Below are 24252 nucleotides of genomic sequence, written 5' to 3'. Positions count from 1 at the left end.
GTATATTTAGAGAAAATAAATGGAATCTGCCACTCTAAGCCTGAACCACTAAATCACATTGTTTGCTAGTGCAGGCTTGTCAGATTTTAGGCCATGTTGATGGGAAGTGAATTTCTCTTAGGAGACCTTCTTTTTCTGTATTGGCAAAATGCAAAAGTCATATATAATCTTAAGTTTTTAATGAAATATTGGCTAGGGCAAGTTAAATCTGCACTTGACACTGTCTCATATTACTTGAAATGGAGGAGTATAGAGTGTTAATTAAGTACAAGCTATTAAAAAGAAGGCAGTACACGTGATTTTAGGAAACTAACTTTGCCAATGACTTGTCATATGATGGTTTCCTGGGAGGCAAGGAAGTTAGTGGGTTCTTTGCTCAGCTAACTGCATGCTTAGCTAGGTGGGGGGTTAATAAGCATTGCCTGGCAGTAGCAAAGGGGATGTGCAATGCAGCCTGGCATTCATTTTAAGATTGCTAAGCATCTGTTTCTTACTGGCATCACTTTGGTTATTTTCTTCTCAAAGAGGGCCCAGACGTATAAAAACAAAGCAATTTTTCACACTTAGCGATAAAAGTTAGATAGAGTTTGAGCATGGTGCTGGTTTCCAGTTTCATACCATGGGATAAATTTAAAATGGTTACTCTGGCTTCAACTGAATCCAGCACTATGAAGTCAGATGGTAGACAAAATAATCCTCTTTGGTTGTGTGTGTTCACCTTAATTGACACATTATTTAATCCTTTAGAGTTTTTTTTTTTTTTACATAAACAAGGTTGTCAAAAAAAATTTTTAAATTAAAGTCATTCAGAATTTGTGTTTACATACCTTTTTTCTTTATCTCTCTCTGTGTGTATGATGTGTCTGTGACTACAAACTATATAATACTACATAAATAGTGCTTTATACTCATTCTGTTCATTTAGCACAATTATCTCAACATTCCCAGGGAGTAAAAATTAGTGTTAAACTTATTTAACAAATGAGGAACTACAGTATAGAGCTATTCTTAACACTACACGATCATTCTAGATTGCTGGAAATCAATGTAGGTGGAGTTTCTGTTCTGCCTGGTCCTGCAGCCTCTTAGTCTCAAGTAAACACACAGAGGCTTATCTTAATTTTAAACATTAGGCTGATGGCTCAAGCTTCTTACTGTCTAGATCACTCTTAATTATTATCCCATAACTACTAATCTATGTATTTCTACATGTCTTTTCTTACCGGAGAATGCCCGACCATCCTATTTTCCCTGTAGCTACATGGCATCTCCATGGCAACTCCTCTCTGCCTTCCCCTCCCCAGAATTATCCTTTTCTGGTAGGCCTGCCTGGCTATTAGGTCAATGAGTGTTTTATTCATCAACAAATAAGAAAACACACACACACACACACACACACACACACACACACACATATATATATATATATATATATATATATATGGACATTCCCCCATCAATACAGTATTATACACTCTTCTTCCCATCCTCTGGCTTCCCTAATTTTTCTTCCCTCCTATGCAGTGTTCTCTGGGCCCGAGAAGGGACATATAGAAGTCCTATTCAAGGTGGAGGAAACAACAGTCACTTATTCTCAGTACTGTTACCAATGATGTGTTTCTCCACTAACCAGCTCCCTCCATGTTAAGAAGGATCTTTGACCCAGGATGACTGTAGCACTAGCTTGAGTATAAAGAAAAGTATTTAGAATACAATTTTGCAGCCTATCAGCTTATGAAGACACCATCAGCAGTTTCACCAAAATGATGTCTGGCTTTTCTAGTGTTAAGGTTAGAAACAAATTTATAGTACCAGGTATATCTTCCCTTTTGTGTGGCAGAATATAGTTTCTCAGAGCTGTAGTGTCATTGAACATATAGACACATATTTTCTGATAGACTCACATTGAATCATTCTCTGCTTTTAGTCAAATCATGTAGAGTTTCATGTAATTTATACCTTAAATATCCCTTTACTAGGTACAGTACATATTTCATTCAAATGTAACCATGTATTACACTGTTTCAAATGTTTTAAAAGTGAGTTGTCTATTTATAATTTCTGTCCTTGATCATCTTTATGCATTTTCTGTGATAGCAGCAAATTTACAAAGTTGAATACATTTTCAGTATGAGTTCATCTTTTACCTGTCATATGATGAAAATAATTTTGTGCTGTTAATATTTATTATTTTGTAATTTTTATTTATTTTTTCGTAACTTTTTATAGATTCTTTGTGAATTTCATAGTGTAGTCAGATAGACACCCTGCCCTCAGCTGTTTTGCTGACCAGGCCCATTGGGGAATTGGGGACAGGTGTGGGCATCACCGCTAGAGTCTAGGGCTAGGTCCCTGCCCAGATGCTCTTTGTTAGTTCCGGATTGAAGATGAGAGAAGATCGAAGGACAACCTTGGAGCGGGAACCCACAGAGGTTGTCTGTTTCTTGTGTAAGGGATCTCTTCCCAAATAAACCTTAATTAGTCTGTATTGTGTCCCAGAATCTTATTACCCGCTTTATCATATCATGTATTTCAATCCAAAATCTCCCCATCCATTTTTTATTGCCCTCTGCCCTTGCAACTTCCGCACAAAAAAATAAAATTTAGGGAAAAAACTATCACAGTGACAATGTTGTGTGATACAGTGAGTTACACAGTATTCCCTTTAGTCCATTGATCTTTACTTGTAAGTATTCCTTGCATTGAGTCTTTGGTCTGGTTTAAGGCCTCTGGCTTCTGCTACACCATGGATACTGGCCCCTCACTTGGACTCTTCTTGGACATCCTCTTATTGCCCTAAGTCATAGAGAACCTCCAGCTTTGGATCTATAGGACAGGCCCACTTCACATACCTCAACAGTCATACATGGGTAAATGTTGGGGTGGGTCAACTCATAGCCCTGGATGTGGGCCTTGGTGCAGGTAGCTTGGTCAACCTGCCAGTTCTCTCTCATCCTCATCACCAGGGCTAGTTATCTAGCACTGTCCTGGATAGCTCACCCAATGGCAGCATGAAGCCAGTGGAAGGACCAATTCTCCTGCTCTCAAGTCCTCTGGATGGCTCACCTGGACCCACATCACCAGAGTTCTACTGTATTGACCAGAAGAGGTGCGGGGCCCACTCTCCTGAATGCTGCAGCTGGTGAGAAGCAAGACCTCCTGTTCTCACACCCCAGAAGCTTGCTTTTCCATCTGCCACAGCCATAGGGCAGGGCCACCTCTCCCAAGTTCATGTCCTCAGGCCAACTCATCTGCAACCCTGACAGTGGTATTTTGTTAGTTTCAATCAAATACATTCAAAAAGTTGATGCAGAGAAATTAAACTTTTATCAATTCATTTTCTTTGTATTTTTGCTCAGAAAAGTTTTACTTTCCATATATATTTTTTCTTCTAAATTATTCTTCTTGACAAGACATAACTATATGTAATTCTTTACATTATTCAGAACTCATTTTGTTGGTAATTCAAGGAGTGTTTCCATATTTACCAAATATCATTTGGCATTTATTTCTGAGCAAAAGTATACTAAAAATTCTTCTAGAAGAGAAATAAGTGTGATTTGGAGTTTATTTAATCATTTTTTCCATCTATTGTTGTTCTTTGACAGCAAAATATTTATGCTTTCACTTCTCTATAATGAAATGTTGAAATATCTCACTTAATAGTAATGTAAAAGTCCTACTTTGTTTCTGTTGCTATGATAAAATACTCATACTGAAATGAACTTTGCAAGAGAGGGGTTTATTAGATTTATACTTCAAGACCACAGTCTTCCCCTGAGGTTGTCAAGGAAGGTATGCAGGAGCTTGAAGCAGAAACTATGGAAGAAAACTGCTTTGTTACTTGCTCTTTCTGTCACCTGGCTTTCTCATATAGTCCATGTTAACTTATCTAAGGATGGTTTTGCCTGTGGTGGGCTAGGTAGTCCCATCATTCATCAATTAAGACTACTTCTTACCAATTCATACCAAAGCCCATTTAACTGAGGCAATTAATTAATTATGGTTTCCTTTTTCCAGGTGACTCCAGGCTGTGTCAATTTGCCAATAATAGTAACAAAGGCATCATGTTAGTATGAAGTTCTATTTATTGATATAAATGGATGTATTTATTATAAAGTTTGATTTTGACATCAATTTTTTTTGTCAAGAAATATGTTGTGGATTTAAATTACTGTTTTGTAACTGTCAATTAAAGTAGGACCCAAAAAGATAAGGATTAAATCTCCTGGAAAATTAAATATCTTACCAAAACCATCCTCATTTCATCTGACTTTTGATCATTATGTTTCCTAATGCTACAAGACCTACTGTCATATTAATCTTATACTTTTAGGAACATCTTCATTATTTTAAATTGTATTATTTTCAAAGAAAAAAAGTAACTGTTGTTCCTGAATGCCAGTAATACAATTTAAATGAAGACTTGTCTTACTGAAATGGCAGGGCTTTATTGTTGGTTTATGTCTTAGTTACTTCCTTATTTGTGAGATAAAACATCATGACCAAAACCTTGGGATACAAAAGGTGTTTCCATCTTACACTTCCAGTCAAGATCCATCATTGAGGAAAATCAGCTCAGGAACTCAAAGCAGGAACAGAGACAGAGACTGTGGAGGAATGCTTCCTTTTGGCTTGCTCAGCCTGTGTTCTTATACAACATATTACCACCTGGCCTGGGATGGCACTCTCCACAGTGAACTGGGCAATCCCAATCAATAATCAATCAAGAAAATAACACAAAATAGGTTTCACATTGGTTCACAGGCCAAAGGGGCATATGTGAGTGTGTGTGGGGGGGGCATCGGGGTATAGATAGAAAGGTAAGAGTGTAGGGAGTTAATTTTCTCAATTGATATTTCTTCTTTTAAAATTACTCTGAATTAACATAAAACTAGCCAACCACATTGGTGTCATTTGGCATTTTCTATGATGCCTCTAACTGAAAAAAAGACAATTCCAAATTTTCAGGATAAATATGTTTTCACTTTCTAAGAGTATATAATAAAAACTGGTATTACACAACTTGTAATTTTCCTTTATATCTCTCAGTCTTGTTTAATGTAAAACTCAGAATTTCTTAAATTCTATGGACTTGTTTAATTCAAACAGGATTATGGAATTTATATCTACTGGCAAAGAGCCTTAAATTATGGTTGACCAGAGTAAAACTGCAGTATTTTAGAAATCAACTTCAAAATAAATATTGTCTTAGTGGTTGATATTCCTGACCATGTATTTTCATAAAGGGTTTTGATTATATATTTTTCTTCTGGTGACATTTTATTTAATTCTAATAATTCTAGTTATTTAAAGTAAAATTACAATAGGATCTAGACATGTAATTTAATCTTGTGTGAACACTTGTCTTGATCACAAAGATCACATACATTTTCTGCTGTAAGTCTGTAGTCTTGGAGATGACCTGAAGGTTATGCTGAAGCAAGTTAGTTAGGCTTCTAAGAAGTAACTCTTTTTATCTCTCACTGGCTTTCTTTGAAATTACTTTGTGAAGAAAAGTACCCTCAAATCATTGATAATACAAAACAATGTCAGATTTTAAAGCCAGACTTGATCCAAAACTGTAGTTACAATCCTCCATGTGACAACAGGTTCCCTCACTGGAATCTTTGCAACTTCCCCTGCAAAGCATCTTTCTTCTGATGCCATTTTGTTTTCATGGTAGTAAATATCTGTTTCTGTTTTAACATGAGTGGCTTATAAAGTTATTTTATATTTTAATTATAAATGCTTTGATGTGATCTGGGAACAATGTGCATTTTGCATTTTAAATAGCCTGATTTCAGTTTCTAAATCAGTTACTAATTATTTTCCTACAATTAGATAAAATATGTTTTGCTCCCTCTGCATCCAACTGGCAATTCCACCTTCCTCCCAGAGCCCTTTGTGTCCAGAAATCCCTGGAATATCTTCTACCTAGGTATTGGAAATTCAACGTTTTAGTAAACCAACCACAGTAACATATTTTTACACAGTGTAATCAAATATCTTGCAATGGTGTAGGTGTTAAGTCAAATCAGATATTAGTTGGTTACTTCCACAAGCTTTGTGCCACCATTGCCATAGCATATCTTCCAGACAAGATACCATTGTAGATCAAAGGTTTTGTGGCTGGTTTGGTGTTGGGAATACCTCCTTTGATAGCTGCAGCATAAATACTAGGTTATAGGATTAAAGCTCTATGTAGGTACCAATTGGTCTTCTCAGTGTATTGAAGATGTCTTCAACAACAGAGGCTGGCTCTCCATTTGTGTGGAGAAACATTTGTATATTGACAATAGCCTGGATTGTTTGGGGTTTCTATGAGGCCCCCTTTGACAACTCAGTTAGATACAACCCAATCTCAAAATTGGAAGCTTTAGTGGCAAGAGTGGCCAGTTAAGACTCTGTCTCCCCAATAACTTGGTGATTTTTCATTTAGATTGCTTTAATAATTTAGTAAGCATCTAGCGTATTAAGTTTTCATACTACCCCTCATATGTTTCTGTCTCTTCACATATTTCCTCCCTCAGGAATTTCTAATCTCCTGCTCATTGATCCTCCCCTTCCATCCACCTCCAATTATCCACACCTATCTATTATATTTCCATTTCCTAATGAGTTTTATCTGTTCCCTCTAGCTACTTTATACCCCCTGTCTTTTTTAGCCTATTTTGGCTGGAGTGAGACATAATGATCAATGAACATTTGGAAGAATAGGATTTTTAGGCTTAAACTTTTATGTCACTGTTCACCACTGAAAAATGAATACAAGAACTTGAACAGCACCAGAACCATGAGGCAGGTGCTAGTATAGGGTTTGTAGAGGGTTGCTGTTTACTGGCTTCTTCCCTGTGGCTTGCTCAGCTTGCTTTCTTATATAATCAAAGCACACAAGCCTAGGGATGGCACCATTCACAATGGTCTGGGCACTCCAACTTAAATCACCAAGTAAGAAAATTCTTTACTGACCTGCTTACAGCCTGATCTTATGGAGAAATTTTCTTAATTGTATTTCCCTCCTTTCAGATTACTTCAGAATCCTCTGTGGTTCTATAGATTGTAGTGTGGTTAGTAACAAATTAAGAACAAACATCCACATAGAAGAAAATGATTACCATTTGTTTTAATGTATCTGAGATACCTTAGTCAGCATGATTTTTTTCTCTAGTTCCCGTCATTTGCCTTCAAATTCCATGGTCTCATTTTATAAATGGCTGAGAAATACTTCATTGGGTGAATGTAGAGGGATATCTAGAATGTTTCTAATTTCTGACCATTATGAATCAAACAGTAATAAAGAATGTTGAGCTAGTATGTAAGTGGTGGGATGAAACATCCTATGGGTATAGGTCCAAGAGAGTGGTATAGCTAGATCTTAAAGCATATTAATTTTCAACTTCCCAAGGAAGGACCACATTGATGTTTGCACTCCCAACAGAATGTATGAATGTTCCTCTTATTCCATATTCACACAGGTATGAGCTGCCATTTTTTTTAAATATTAGCCATTCAGATGGATGTAAGATGAAATATCAAAGTAGTTTTGGATTTGCATTCTCCTTACACTGAAGGATGCTGGACATTTCTTTAAATATATCTCAGCCATTTGTGTTTCCTCCATTGAGAATTCAGCTGAGATATATATGCCACTTTTAATTGGGTTATTTGTTTCATGATATCTAATTTCTTGAGGTCTTTATATATTTTATATATTAGCCTTCTGTCACTATGTAGTTGGTAAAAATTTTCCTGTTCTATAGGCTGCAATTTTGTACAAATGATAGTTTCCTTTGCCATGAAGAAATTTCTCTGTTTCATGGCGTCTCATTTATTAAATATTTGTCTTAGCATTTATGGTAACAACATTTTGTTGAGAAAGTCTTTTCCTGAGTCAATGAGTTCAAAGTTGTTCCCCAATTTCTCTTCTCTCCATTTTATTATATCTGGTTTTATGTTCAAGTCTTTGATCCAAGTGTAGTAGGGTTATTATACATGAATCTATTTGGATTATCATAGATTCAGCAATCCAGCATTATCAGCACCACTTATTGAAGGTGCTGCCTTTTTTGTATGTTTTCCAGCATCTTTATTAAATACAAATCAAAACAAACAAACAAAATAAAAACAAACAAAAAAACTGAAGTATAGGTGTCTCTGTGTCTTCAATTTGATTCCATTGGCCAAAATGTATTCATTATGACAACTCTATGCTGTTTTTATTTCAATACTTTTATACTATAACTTCAAATTAGGAATGGTGATACCTCTAGCTATTTTTATTGTTCAGGATTGCTTTAACTATCCTGGCTGGTGTGTATTGTGGTAAATAAGGATCAGGATAAACAAATAGGCCATATAGATGTTTATTCAGGGAGAAATAACTTACAACCTAGACAGATGAACACCAGTAAATTCAACCCAATCCTCTCCTGACTGAGTCACGCCAGAAAGAGAGAGCCTTTCCTGGCCCCCTCCGACCTCCTTCCACAGGTCACTTCCGCCCATGGCTCCACCCCCAATGGGCGTGGTCAGTGCCACAGAAGGAGACAAAGTGAATATCCCACTACAGGTGTGTGTGTGTGTGTGTGTGTGTGTGTGTGTTTCCATATGAAATGAAAATTATCCTTTCAAGTTCTATGAAGAATGATTTTGAGATTTTGATGAGAATTGCATTGAGTCTATAGGTTGCTTTGGAAAGGTTGGACATTTTTATTATGCTAATCCTACTGATTCATGAGCAAGGGAAATCTTTCCATCTTCTGACATCTTCAAATTTCTTTTCCCAATTACCTAAAGTTTTTTTTTTTTTATCATACAAATCTTTTATCATACAAATCTTTCACTTGCTTCTTCAGATACCCCAACATATATTTATATTATTTGAGTCAATAATGGAAGGTGGTGTTTCCTGATTTCTTTCTCAGATCATTTGTCATTTATATATAGATGAGCTACTGATTTTCGTGACTGGATTTCTTATCTAGCTACTTTGCTGCAATTTTAATCATCTGTAGGAATCTTCTGGTGGAAATTTTCAGGTCACTTATGCATTTTATTGCATCATCTACAAATAAAAATATTTTGATTTCTTCCTTTCCAATTTGTATCCATTTTTAACTCCTTAAGCTTCTACTTATTGTCTTATTGTTCTAACTAGGACATAAAGTATTATATTGAATATGTGTGGAGAGAGCAAGCAACCTTGCATTTTTCCTGATTTTAGTGAAATTATTTAGAGTTTCACTCCATTTAAATTGATGTTATGTATGAGTTTGCGGTAAAGAGCCTTTATTATATTTAGGTATGACTTTGTACTTTTAGTCTATTCAATACTTTATTTATGAAGAGGTGTTAGATTGTGTCTAAGGCTTTTCTGCTTCTGGGAGAATTATATAGATTTTGTCTTTCAGTCTTTTTATATGGTGGGTTACATTCATCATTCTATGTATGTTCAACCTTCCCTGCATTTCTAGCATGAATCCTACATGATCTTGGGTTCTTTATATTTTTGTTTGTTTCTATTTTATTGATTTCAGCCCTGATGTTGATTATCTGTTACCTTCTTCTAGTCTACATAGGTGTGGTGCACAGAATTACATGCAGGCAAATCACCTGTACACATGAAAAAAAAAACATTTTAAAATAAACATGTTGTTTCATTTTTATAATCTTACTTTTGGGAACACAGAGACAGGTATATACCTGGGGTTCACCTGACTACTTGCTGAGCTCCAGACAAGTGAGAGATTTTATGGGAAAATGTGAATTGCACCTCAGTAATGACACACAGAATAATTCTCCCGCTTCCACATGTACATGCATATGTGCATTGGTATTAGAGTAGACATATGTACTTCATTAACACAAACTTTCAGACATGCACACACATGAAGTGTTCAAGGATGTAAAGGTGGTTCCATTGGCAAAGAATCCATACAAGTACAAGGACCTGAATTCAAATCCCATCACCAGTTTAGGAGCTAGAAATGGTTGCTCATATCTGCAACTTTAGTACCAGAGAGAGCTTAGGAGGGTGGTTAAGAAAATGAGAGCAATGTCTTCCCAGACAGTTTGCCCTGTTGGTTAACTTTATGCTCAAGAAGAAAGTCCATTTCAGAAAATATTCAAGAGAAATATACAAAATTCCCCAGCACCAAAATCTGGCTTCTAAAAATTATGATAGGGTTTACAGAGATGTCTCATGGGTAAAGAACATTTGTTATAGTAGCCCAATAAAATACAACTGCAACTCCAAGGATATCTAACACTGTCTTCTAATCTCCATAATTACCCTAATAATAAAGTATAAATTATATAATAGAGTCTATATACAGATTAAATCATAGCATAATGTATTAGGTTGATATAATTAATACATGAATCAGGGAAATTAGAAGGGGATTGATATAGCCAAGAACATATGCCTGTTATGGTGGTTTGAATGAGAATGCCCCCCATTGTCTCATAGATTGGAATACTTGGTCAACATTGAATGACATTATTTTAAGGGATTGGGAGGTGAGGCCATGTTTTCCTAGTTGTGGCCTTGATTAAGGAAGTATGGCACTGAGGGTAGTCTTTTAGCTTTCAAAAAGCCTGTTCCAAACCCAGAGTCTCTCTCTTTTTGCTGCCTGAAGGTCTGGATGTAGAACTCTCAGCTACTTAACCAGCACATGCCTGCCTGTTGCCATGATTTCCCTCATGATGATAATGACCTTCAGCCTCTGAATCTATAAGCAAGTCCCCAGTTACATACTTTCTTTTGTAAGAGTTTCCATGGTCATGGTGTCTCTTCCTATCAATAGAACACTGACTAAGACACCTACTGAGTTTAAATATGGTTCATTTTTTATCTTTAAAACAGATAGAATAACTTCATTCAGGGGCGCATATAGAATATGAATTGATTTGTTGTAATATTAAAAGTAGTGTTCTCCTAAAAACAGATTTTTGCAGGAAAAAAAAATGCTTCATAAAAACTCACTGGGTATATTGCTATTCTTCCCAAACATGCATAAATCACAAGATGGAAATTCTACATCATGCTCTTCAGCACTGTGGAACAGAGGATGATAGGAGCAACGTTAACAAGATCTTACCATATATATATATATATATATATATATATATATATATATATATACACACTTCATGGAACTGAAAAAAAAATCTTGAGTTAGTTTTATTTTCTTAACGTTTTTCTTGAATTGTGTCTTAGTAATTTTGGTCTTATTTGGTGTCTTCATGAACATGTTTTAACATGTTTTATACTCATTCATTAGTTTGAAACATCACCAGGCTTGTCTGCTATGATTATTAATTAATTGCTATATTTTAAAACATGAATGACAATCTTTCCTATTAAGTGACTTTTGCAGTATTATCCTTTTATAAAATGTTAATGAATATGTAAGCTTAAATTAAGGATATCAAAAGAAAAATTCAGACTTCATGTCCTGCTGATATCCTTCACTACTTATAATGATGGAGGAATTTCAGAAATAGTCTATTTTAGCAATTTTGTTAGGTGTGTTTGGGTCAAGGCTTAAAATAGCTTATGCTTCATTACATAGCAAAACCATTCACACTGTTTCTGTCACTTAAATCTCCATTTCTATTAACTTTTTTTTCAGGCCCTAATTAAGATGTACCTACCACTCATGTAGGGATAAAAAAAATAAGAACAATTAGTTTCAGACAGAGGCATACTTAATAACTTTTGAAAGCCCTCCTGTTTACTTTTGGTGACACACTTTATTTTCAATTTTAGATTAAAGGCTCAAGTTGTGCTGTAACACCAAGAGTTATAATAGTTGATATTGCTTGCCAATCTCTTAGCACAGCAATTTTATTGACTCCATTACTCTCTTTTTTAAAAGAATGATACATAAAAATCACTGGTAAAGTCATGTTAAATGCAAAAAATAAAACAAAATCCCTTACATATGAGCCTATTAATGTTTGAGCAAAACTAACATCCAAACTCAAATAAGTCATTTATATTCTTGAGGGCTGCCTTGTAAATAGCTCAAATGCAGAAATGAGACAATTAAGTAAATTTGAACATGCTGTCTATATCTGTTCTTTTCTATTTCATAGGTTTCTTCAGAATGAGGGGATCTGTGCATCCCCTGATAAACTAGTTTAGAATTTTCTCACGTTTGATAAAAATAATTACTGTAATTCTCTTAGGTCCTCTACGAATAGGTTAATAAGGAGGAATGTGAAGTAATTCAGCATGGGGCAGGTACATACAGACTACATAGTGAAGAAATGCATATTTTCATGGAAAGGTTTTATTCCCACAACATTTGCCTTCACCATGGACTCTTAGGTTTTAAACAGGAAAAAATGTTAAACACAAAAAAATCAAAACCCAGATACTGGGGTTCAAGCTGAATATCTGAGTGGCAAAACAGCCAGCACTAGCTCATTCCTCTACATCAGGCTGAAAAGGGCAATCCTGTCTCCAAGAATCCTCACAATACAACTCTTTCCACTAATCCTCAGAGGCAAATGCTCTCCTTGTCTGGAAAGTAAATCTCATATGAGACCCTATGTTGTCCCTTGGGGTGAAAATAAAGCTAAAAGGAATGGCGGTTCTTCCTCTACTGCTTTGAAATGTGCATCTGTCACTTCATCTGTTACTTCATAAGGATATATTTTCTTATGGCATTTGTGTTGTTAGCAGAATGACTCAGTGGGTCCTATGAGCACAGCTATCCTTGGAAGAGCCATAACCGTAGAATGAGATGTCTTTTCTTCAGAGTTGATTTTTATGTATTTCCTTGAAAGCCATTTACAGCAGACTAAAAATGAAGATATTTATAACTGCCACATTCTCTAAAAGAAATGGCACCTTTTACAGAAACCCCTGCAGTGACCAGGCACATAAGTCTGGGGAATTAGCCACAGTAGTTTTAGATGATGCCACTCTAAAGAGGGTATGAAACAAGAGGTGATATGATCCCTGTGTCTATAGTGGTGGAAATAATAGGCCGCTTATCATGAAAGCATTACAGAGATAGACTTGAACACCATGTGAACTTTCAAAGCACATTTCTGCTAGTTATAAAAAATCCTGATTTAATGCTGCTTTAACATTTAAAAGCTTTGCCCTGTACTCATCAGGACAATTGGCTATCTTAAAAATAATTATTTGTAAATGGTCTTAGTTAAAGTCATCTAATAGTGCATTAAACTCTACAGAGAAAGCATCTCAATACAACTAATGTGGTGCTTCAGGCCATGACAAAGGATGAATTTAAGCAAAAAAAAAATGCCATATGGCTCACGATATCTATTAAAAGCCAGAGATTCTAAGTCCATTAGACCTTAGTGTTTATTCCTGGACCCTAAGATAAGGTGCCAAAGGCAGCAAACTTTCTTGACTTTCACTTGAAAGCTATTTACTTCTTTGAAAGATGAGCTATAAAACAGGGAGTTAGGGGCTTCAATAGAACAAACAGTTGAGTCTAAGAGTCTAAGTGATTTGATGGTACATAACAGCTTTAGAGTTAAGTGAAAGGAAGACTACAAGAAACTCTGGGAGCTGGAGGGGGTTTGTCATGGTTTGTTTGCTTCTCCTTATACTCCACTGTACTTTTGGTGGCTCATACAACAACCTTCACCTCTTGTTTATTTTGATAGTACTTCAGGAGATCACTGTGTTGTCTGTGGTAGAGAAGGAGGTGTGGAGCAGGTGAGTGCTTGAGCCTGACTTTATGCTAAGGTGAACCACAAGCTAAGATGATGCTGTTCCTCACCACAATTCTTCACTGTTTATTTTGTAGGCATTTGTGTACACTGGACCTAATTTTGAAGAAACAGAAATTCTTCACATGGCCTGCTTAGTAGATTTTGCTTTATCTCTTAGCCTCAATATATAGTTTTTCTTTTAGGCATGATCTTGTAGCTTACATATTGATAGTCAACCCATGCTACAAAGCAAACTGTACCTGAAACTTGTTGAAGCCATTCAACCATGTATCTAAATTAATCCCCCCCCCCGCTTTTTTTTTTTTTTTTTTTTTTTTTTTTGGTTTTGCCAAAAGGTCCTCTATTATTAAATGAATGACATTTGGACCTGATTTATTCTGTTATTTATCTTTGTGTTTCATTCTTCTTTTAACTTTGTTATTCATAACCATGTCATTGTTACTTAATTTCTTACCAGGCTTGGTCATTACTTAAGATTTAGTGTTCAAAACTTAAAATATAATGCACCGTTTCTAAACCTTTTAATAAGTCCTTCTCAACACCAAATTTTAGATAGTTAACATTTCGATTAAGTATTCTAGGCTTGGAAATTATCAATACTCATTCCAAGTGATGTAGACATACTCATCCAAGGGCATGTTTGATGAAGTTTTAGAATTATAGTAATAAGCTGAAAAGTTAGCACTTCCAGATAGATAAAAGAAATAACCTATAGCAAAACAAGATATAGATTGACAACAGACTTATCACAGGGCACTATAGAATGCTCTAATTAAATGGATTCATTACATAAAAGTTCTGTAAGTAGGATTTTAAACAAGAGTCCTAGATCCAGCCAAACTGATGTCCAATTCTAAGGATAAATGGGAAGTTTTAATTTGTTTGGCCCTTCTTATAAATAATTGTTGGATACTATAGGTTCAGAATCTAGAGTTCTTCATACATCCACAACTATATGATTATTTATTATAAAGCCAAAAGTATTCATAAAGAATAAAACCATTAATTATCAAATGAGAACTCATGAAACTAAAACATTTGTGCAGCAAAGAGAAGCATCAAGGGAGTGAGAAGGCAACTAATAGAGTGATAGAAATTATTCCGCAGCTATGCAACTGGTAGGACACTAGTAAAGTAGAGGCTAGAAAGAACTCCAAAAAGTAAATTCAAAGTAAAAAACCTACCCAACAAAAAGTAGTTTATGTCATTAAACAGAGAATTCTCAAAATAATTACTACTGGTTTGGAAACAGTTATAAAAATAATTCATCATACTTAACCAACAGGGAAATACATATTTAAACTACCTTAATATTCTTCTTCATAGATGGATGGAGAGAGGAACTGTGTGGAAAAGTAGAAGTATCAATTCATTTTGTCATTTTGAAAATGTTTTGAAGTTCTTCAAAGAACTATGAATGGATGTGCTATATAACTCAGTCATATCACTCTTAGGCACATATGATGGGAGATGTCATTCTGTATATATTTCTCATACTGATTAATGAATAAAGCACTTTTGGCCAATAGGAAAGGAAGATAGGAAGGACCAGGAGATGAGGAGGAAAGAGGAAGTAGTAAGGAGGGGTCAAGATGGAGAGTCTGAAGAAAGCAGAATGCTGGCCGGCTCTCCGGTAAGAGAAGATCATGTGTAAATACTAGATACATAGAAATGGGTTAATAATTAAGACAGAGCTAGCCTATAAGAAACAAGTAACTGGCCAACAGCATGATATCAAATACAGAGCCTCTGTGTGTTATTTGGGGCTGGTGCGGCAGCGGACCAAGACTGGCGTCAGGAGGAAAATCCTTACTCCTTACACACATACTCTAAGGATTCTATGTCCTATTACATACATGCATACACCCATGTTCATTGCAGCTTCATTCACAATAACTAGGAGAGGAAGTCTATTGAGACCTATCAACTGATGGATAAATAATAAATCTGTGGCACATATGCACCATGGAATTTTATTCAGCTGTACAAAATGGGAAATTTATATTAAAATGGATGAAACTAGAAAAATTTGTACTGAACGAGTTAACCAGGGTTAAAAAGGCAATACCACATTTTCCTCATATGTAGATGCTAGCTCTGACTCTTTATCTTTGGTTGTTTATATCTGAGTACTATACAAACCCAAGAGATTTTAAAGAGGGAAAAAAAAGAGACAATACCACATGATTTAAGTGGGAGGAGTGAGGTAATATATGATTAGGGGAAAGGTTCAACCAGTACTAATAGTCCCAGTGTCAAATTTGAATTACCTCCACAGGAGTAGTAAACCAGGAAGTTCCTATATGACTTCACAAATATATAGTCTTACCATTCCTCTTTGTTAACTATAGAACAAATTTAAGACTCTACTGCTATAAGCACCACACATTTGTGATGAAGGACTTAGAGAAATTGAGCTGTAAATAGATTAGAGTATATTGTGCTATTGGCTGCCTCTCATGGTGTCAGATAGTGGTATGCAGACTGATGTTGGATAAAGGCATTAGTGGTCTAACTCAGCCGTGATATATATGAGCTATAGTATCAACCTGCTAGACAAAATATACCCATTGATGTAACAGTTTCTGTTGTGGAGCTAGTCCAACACTAATGAAATAGATTTGGGATTTCTACAGTTAAGTGATTCCATGATTAGTAATATAAACCTGGTCTAAGATGGTGGCTTAGTCTACTGACCAAAATAGTCACTACATATTTATGTCTAGATCTATGGATAAAAGTCACTCCTATCTTTAAACAGATAAACCACTCCTTACAAGAGCAGAGGTAAATGTGAACAAATGCTGAGAACAAAAAGAGACAGTTTGGAGTCTTAGGCACAGATGAGATACTTATACTCCTCCCATGTAAGACTAACTCAACATTCCAGAAGGGACAAAAGGAATGTAAGAGGCATAGCAGGCTCATAGAAAAAAATTAATACATCATATCTCTGCATGCTGACATTATGTTGACCAAAGAAAGGCTATCCTAACATTCTGCTATGCAGAGGTGAAGGATTCAAAGGGCCCCCCACACATATTGTCAAACTCTTGGCAACTGACAGGTTCTGGCATATACTTACTATTAATTTTATCTGTCTCTGATGGTTGGTTCCACTTCAGGATCAAACAGATAGTCATAATTAAAACACACACACACAATATTATTTGGGAGAGTAGTAGAAGGAAAATAGTAGAGGATGGAGTGAGAGAGACCAGCATACATAGTATAAAGTACAACATTCAGCAAATTAAAGTTTGAAATTAAACCATTACATATCCACCAGAAAGGTGGTCATCTAACATCTTATTTTAGATGAGGCATGGAAGAGATTGTTTTTACTAAATGTTTGTGAAATAGAAAACTACAATAAGATTGTAAATAACTACTTCATTATCAGAACAACATCATTTTATAATGCTGATGGGCAAGGAGGAATCTTGGTAATGTGGCCATAGACATAAAAAGTAATATGAACCATGGGAAGAAGATTTCAAAAATAAGTTAGAAAAAATGCCAAATCTGAATACATCAAAAAGAAAATTATTTTTCATGATGTAAATAAATATTAAAGTTTTTATTTAAGTGTGAACAAGTGTTATTAAAAAGAAGAGGTTTTGATACCACTTTGTGCTTATAAACATGGCAGTTTCTCCTCCTATATCAATTAATAATCAAGAAAATGTCTTTCAGACATACCCAAATGCCAGGCTGGTAGAGGGAACTCCTCACAACAGGTTCTGTCTTCCCTAAAGTGTCTGAATGATGAACTGTGACACACCCTAGCATCAGGAAGTATTCTCTTGTACACAAAAAAAAATTGCTACAAAGCTATAATCTATATTTTTACCTCTTCTTGAACCATTTTCCCTATGAACAGTCTCTTATGGATTTGCATACTTTTACTGCAAACTCCAGACATTAGATTAGCATCTGTACCCCCACCATTAAGAGGATACCTATGGAAATGTATTTATTTATACTTTTCAACAAACCAGGAGAAATGGAAATTCTCAGTATGTCTCCATCTGATCCAAAGCAGTGTAATGGCTTATTGAAATCATTAAAGGGAGCTAGGAAATAAACATGCAAAGATCTAGCTGTGAGTCCACATATACTGAAATAATGGTAGTCTTTCTCCCTGTGTCAGGGTCTATACCTCTTAGGAATGGCCATTTTCAAAGCCAACATGATAATTCATGCAGGTATCATAGTTCCTAGAATCCAACTACAGTATCATTGATGACAACTATATTTAAAATAGGTTAACTTTTAAATAAAGGAAAATTTTTCTTTCTCAGCTTTAAAAACATTAATTTTTGTACATGCACATGTGTGTGACATAAAGGCCTGAGGATTACTTTGGAGCAATTGGAGCTGTACATGCAGGCATTGTGAGCCTCCTGCCAGAAATCAAACAAGGGTCCTCTGCATGATCAACAGGTGCTCTTTACTGCAGAGGTATCTCTCCATTCCCAGATTTTTTTCCTCTTATTGAATAACATTTTTATAACATTCATATTTTTACCCATGACATCTTAAGCATATCACCTCTCTCTACATAGTATTTCTAGTCAAGTTCTCCTCTTGTTTTGCCTATGGGCTCTCGAACATGTCAGCTTTCTCCATACAGTATATTTAGCCAATTTTTCTTTTGCCTATAGGATCCTCAGCATCTCATCTCTTTACAGTTTCTGGAGTCAACTTTCCTCCTAAGTTTGCCTATAGACTGTTCAACATGTAGTCCTTAACACACAGAATTCCTGTTCAACTTCTGGAGCACTTCTGCCAGCGGGAGTAAAATCAAAGTCTATCCTCTCAACAAAAGGAGTTTACCTACCCAGTTATACACCACACCAGCCTCTCTCTCTCTCTCTTTGCAGTTCTTCCATGTTGTGTTTTATATTATTCATAAGATTTTATTCAGGATCATTTAGTAACATGATACTGTAATGCAAATCGTGACTACCAATTTTGACTACAAACTCCTTTATAGCTAGAAGTGGGGGATATCTTTCCCTTCCATTGTACGGGTCACAGCCCAAGTAATAAGGAGAAGCCCATAAGAGATAAACATAACCAAGTTATTTAATTAATATTTAGGACAATAGAGAAGTTTTCAGAAACAAAAGCGATGTAAAGAAAGACTTTTTTGATGTTCAGATACCATATACAATGGCTAGCCACAAAGCGCTGTTATTGTAGAAATTGACTATGCTCAAGAGCCTGGAGAAACCTGACAAAGCTGTTGATCTGAGACTGGCCTTATATTCCTTACATAGTATTTCCTGCTCTTGTGTGTAGGACAGCTAGATTTGAAATTTTTTTATCCCCTCTTATACAGAGGTGGAGGAAGGTCACAGTCATAGGTCTATAGCTATCATCACAAAAGAAGGTACCTAATTTCCAAGATGGACCCTGGAAAAATGAATTGTAGTTTCTATTGCAGAAGTGAGGAAGACAAGAGACAGGACAGACCAAATTAGAAAGAGCCTGTGTATAAAGCTGTTTCATTAACTGAGTTTCTGTGCAAATAACAGAAGTGTGCCTTCACTCCCATTACTCACTGTTGTCTGAGTACTGAGGACTAGTTGAGATTTCTTTTACCTTAGAATGAAGGCCAATCAAGTACTTGCTACTGCTGTTTCCTGTATTCATCTCTAAGCTACCATGATAACACATGGTAATTATGATTTTTTTTAAAATGGTGTTTTGGTGTTAACATAATGTCCTAGATTACCCAGGTATACCCCACTATATGTAAGAGCAACAAGTAGTTTGTTATAAGATTCTCAGAAAATTAAATGTTTTCTTTTTGATGGGTGAGTCAGAAAACATTAATTAATCACATCATCTACAATATATGATCTTTTTTTTTCCCCTCTATGTGAATCCCTCTGTTTTCTTCCCTAGCATCTATGGAGCAAACCAATCTGTCATGGCTTCAGAGTCTTGTTGCTGCTCAATGGTGAGCTTTCCATGCCCCTTCCTCTCTGCTGTCATGTAGTCTATCATCTGCCCTTAGACAATAAGAGGAGACTTTGCCGAGAAAATGTATGTGCATCCTGACCAGAGGATTAATTTGTTTTATCTTGAATGATATCTTATTTAATTTTAATGTCTGGTCTGCTTTTTTAAAACTGTTCTCACACACTAAAATGTTTCCTGGTCCAAGTGAGACTTCATCCTGAAAGCTTTGAACTTCTGAAGGCCGTGCTCTCTAGTTGCATGATGAACTTCATATTTGCCTCATTCTTTCCTTGAAAATTCTTCTGGAGTGGTGAAATAATTTGCCACCAACTTGGACAGTTTACCTATGATCTCTATTTTTTCTCAGTTAAGTTCATATGCTGAACAATATCACTTGCTCCTGGCTAGATTTTATTTCCCAGGTTGATCCATGGTTTTTATTAAAACTTCAAATTTGAGAACTCCTTTTGGATTGTAATTATTTCTAACTGATTGTTCCTCTATTCCCAGCATAGGTAAGTTCCATTTTGTACTGAAGATAGCAGAACAGTATTTTTTTCCTTCTTCCATTTAGGCTTTTAAATGGAAAATACATTATCATTTAAGTTTTGAAATGTATTAACAGGATTAAGAAGGAAATGTAGAGCTACTTGGCAGGTTCATGCCAAGAGATATTTATGATGGAATTTTCAAATATCATTGTGGCATTATTCACACATATAATATTCATGATCTCAAGTAATCGAGTTCCATTTCATACAACATGTTGATTTAAAAAGAACAGCAAAATGCTAATATAGCTTTAGTATTCCAACTATAAATATTCATAAAATGTTAGTTTATATTGCAGTATTAATAATAAAATCTTCCATTGTTTAATTTAGATTGTTAGGCAAACATTCCACCCACATTTTCTCATTAAATCCAGCCAGCAAAATTGATGCTACTTTCCTAATTTTACAAATGAGGAAATGGTGGCTCTCAGAACTAAAGTATTTGCTGACCATATACAAAGACAGTTGAAGCATTTGCATAGACATCCAAGTTTCTTGAAAAAGATTGCTAAGGCAATGTTTGCATATTCTCTGACTGATGGCCTTTGCACTTAACATTTTGGCCTTATTAACGTTCTTCCAAATTTTTCCAACTGTTAGATAATTTTGCATAGCTGCCTTAAAATCATTAACTATGACTTCTAAAAAGAAAAAAGTCCTCATCTGTTCATGCTTTAGGCCTTCCATATTTTCTACAGATGGCATACTATGGAAGATCTCGTGTAGTGATGACCAACAATTTTCTCTGGATGTTGTTTGTAGGTTTGCTTAGAAAATTTCCCAAGCTCTAGCTGGATTGCTATGTTTTATTTCATTCTCTGAATATATCTAGAAAATAAAGCATAGATACAATCTTTTTATTATGATTAATTAAATTCATAAACATATACATATACATATACATATACATAGAGGAAGTTTTCCTTTATAATGTAATGAACTCAAGACTCAAATCAATAACTTGACATTTGAACTATTTTTTTCTATGGAATCTGATTTTCCAGAAAATAAAACTGACATATGAATTGACAAGTGAGACAAATATTTATTCTTAGGCATCTAAATTGTGGGAATAGTGACTAGTCACTCTAGAGAAAAAAATAATATCTGTAATGTGACTGTAAAGGTTTTGTATGTGTTGTGATAAAGAAATTACTTTTTAAACTATACTGTGAAATCAGATTAAAATAAATAAAAGAAGATGAGTACAAAGACAGAGATAAACTTTGAATATGAGTATTTTAAAATAAGAAATAAGGGACATCTAGGAAGTTCACCAGTAAATATAATAGTTCTATTATGCAGCCTAATTGTAAAAAAAAATCTGTTATTGACCTATCCTCCCCAGGTGATACCAGTTGGACTTTACATCACATCTTTCTTGGCAAGAAATAAAGAGTAAAGTATAGTCCCAAGGACATTTATAATTGTTGATGCTCTGAAAAGTTTGTTTCTTGTTTCATCAGGTGCAAGGAGGAAGGAAATTTTTTTCTTTCATTTGTCAGTGGTTAAAATAAAAACAAAACAAAGAAAATAACAATTTCCTAAAATGTCCTTATCTTTTGTGATTTAATATTGGTTGATTTTCCATAATGAATGAGATATTATTGATAGAAACTATTTAAAAGCAGTTGGAATATACTTCAGACTCAAATATTTCCTAAAAAGAAAATTGAAAACCAAATCATGTTTTGATGGAAACCTCGAAGTAACATATATACTTTTGTAATGGAAGAGGGTATATTCAGCCAATTTAAATGGGTTAGGACAAATAGTTCCTCCAAAGCATCCTAAAAAGAGAGCTGTGAAGCTGATACAATGACCATAACAGTGATCAACATTGGATGTGAGCACAAAGAAAATCTTGATCACTTTTAGACTCACTACTATGATGATTCCATGGCTGAACATAGTTAATTTACTTGTGACTAGATGTCAATGTCACCACTGTGATATTTTAAAATAATCATCATGTAATGATTAGAAAAAAAGTGAGGATATACAGAAAGATATATGATAGAGCCAAGTCCCATACAGATTGAGGGTCTCTAAGATGTGGATTTGGAGAGATGGTTCACTGGTTAACAGAACTTGCTGATCTTCCAGCAGAAGAGGTTTGGCTCCCAGACACTCTCCTGATGTAAACACCATACAACTACCTGTAAATTTAGTTCCAAGGGATCTGCTCTTCTGACATACAGGGGTGTTGTAATTTTAGCAAAGCCATCAGCAAGAGAAAGATGCCATAAGACAGGGTTCAAGGAGAGGGGTATTTTATTAGAGAATATGATCATAAAAAGGGCAAAGTGGATGGGGGAGACCTGCCTCTGGGGGCAGGAGTAGCAGGATAGAGGAAAGGGGTAAGAGAGAGAAAAGATAGAGAGGGGTAACAGAGAGAGGGGGGGAGCAGAGGAAGAAAGAGAGAGAGCAGAAGATGGGAAGTGAGTAGGGCCCTTTTAAAAGGAAACATAGTGAATATGCACAGGTGATGTTCTTACTGGCTGTAACTGAGGATGTATTCTGTCAGAACACCAAGTTCAGGCCAGTACATACACTTGTATACTAACAATAGGTACCTTTATGAATGTAGTATATCATATGTTTTATATATATATATATATATATATGTATATATACATATATATATATATGTTTGTGTGTGTATGCATCACATACTCATAGAATAAATGTAAATAAATCTTTAAAGCAAATTCCAAAATATGAAGCATTACAAAACCAAAACTAGTCGAGCCCAAATGCAATCCTACAAGTATAAATATATCTATTATTTTACCTCATATAACACATCTCAGTTAAAATGCACACACACCAAATACACTGCATAAAAATATAGTGTATGTGGGGTAATATACTCATATACTGCTTATGTCTCTAAGATGCCCCACTCTATATGAAAATTACAAAATTTAGAGATATCATGGCTAAGTTATGAGCAGTTTTCCCACAAGCCTGGTCCCAGAGCTTCATCAGCCTCAAATAACACACAGAGACACTGTATTAGATATAAAGCTGTTATCTAGTAGCTAGAATTTCTTACTGGCTAACCCTGTCTTAAATATTAACCCATTTCTATTAATTTAAGTGTTTCTATGTGGTCTTATCTTACGGGAGAGAAGGTCTCTACATTTTGAATCTCCTCCTACATCTCCCAGAATCCTCCTTGTCTCCTAGTCCGTCTTATCTTCCCTTCCTATTTGCCAACAGTGCTTTATTCATTAACCAATAAGAGAAACATATTTATAGAATGACATCTCCCATCATGGCTATACACATTTTGAAATAGTAATACTCAACTCAGACTTTGTCTTTATTCATTCCTTTTAATTTAAGCTGAATTTCTGTTAGCTCTTTGGAAGAAAATTTCACACATGTATTTAGATCATCATAATCATCGCTAACCACCCCCTCTCAGATCCACCTCTTATTTCTGATACACCCAACCTATGCTCTCTTTTTCTTTACCCACAGATTTAAATTGGTGCTACCCAAATCTTTTTGAAAGTATGGCCATGCATTGGAATGTGGTCAACTTGCTAGGAGTGATTTTGTTTTTGAAGTGACTTTGTGTCTTCCAGAATCTGTCAGTTGTCAAGTGTACCACAACTAGGTGGTTCAATTTTATATGCACTTACTCTCCCCAGGCTAGAATTTGGTCTGTCTTGAATTTGCATGTGTCAGGACATGTCCTCACAGCTACTGTGAGTTCATATGTGCAGCTTCCCTGGTGTGTTCAGAAGACACCATATCCTTGAAGTTACTGGCCATATATTATTCTTACTCGTGCCCATTCTTTTACAAAGATCTATGAGCCTTAAGAGTAGGAGATGTGATTAACGTGTTCCATCTGTGGTTGAAATTTCCATAGTCCTTTATTCTCTGTACCTTGGCCAGTTTGGGTCTTTATGTTAATGACAGTCTTCTGCAAGTAGTAGTCAGTTTAATACTATGTTCACTTGGATTTTCCTCTAAGCTCATGTCTTTC

This window comes from Phodopus roborovskii, unplaced genomic scaffold (assembly GCF_943737965.1).
Source record: "Phodopus roborovskii unplaced genomic scaffold, PHOROB, whole genome shotgun sequence".
NCBI classification, from domain to species: Eukaryota; Metazoa; Chordata; class Mammalia; order Rodentia; family Cricetidae; genus Phodopus; species Phodopus roborovskii.
The sequence above is the reverse complement of the archived record's forward strand: the minus strand, read 5'-3'. Positions refer to the sequence as shown.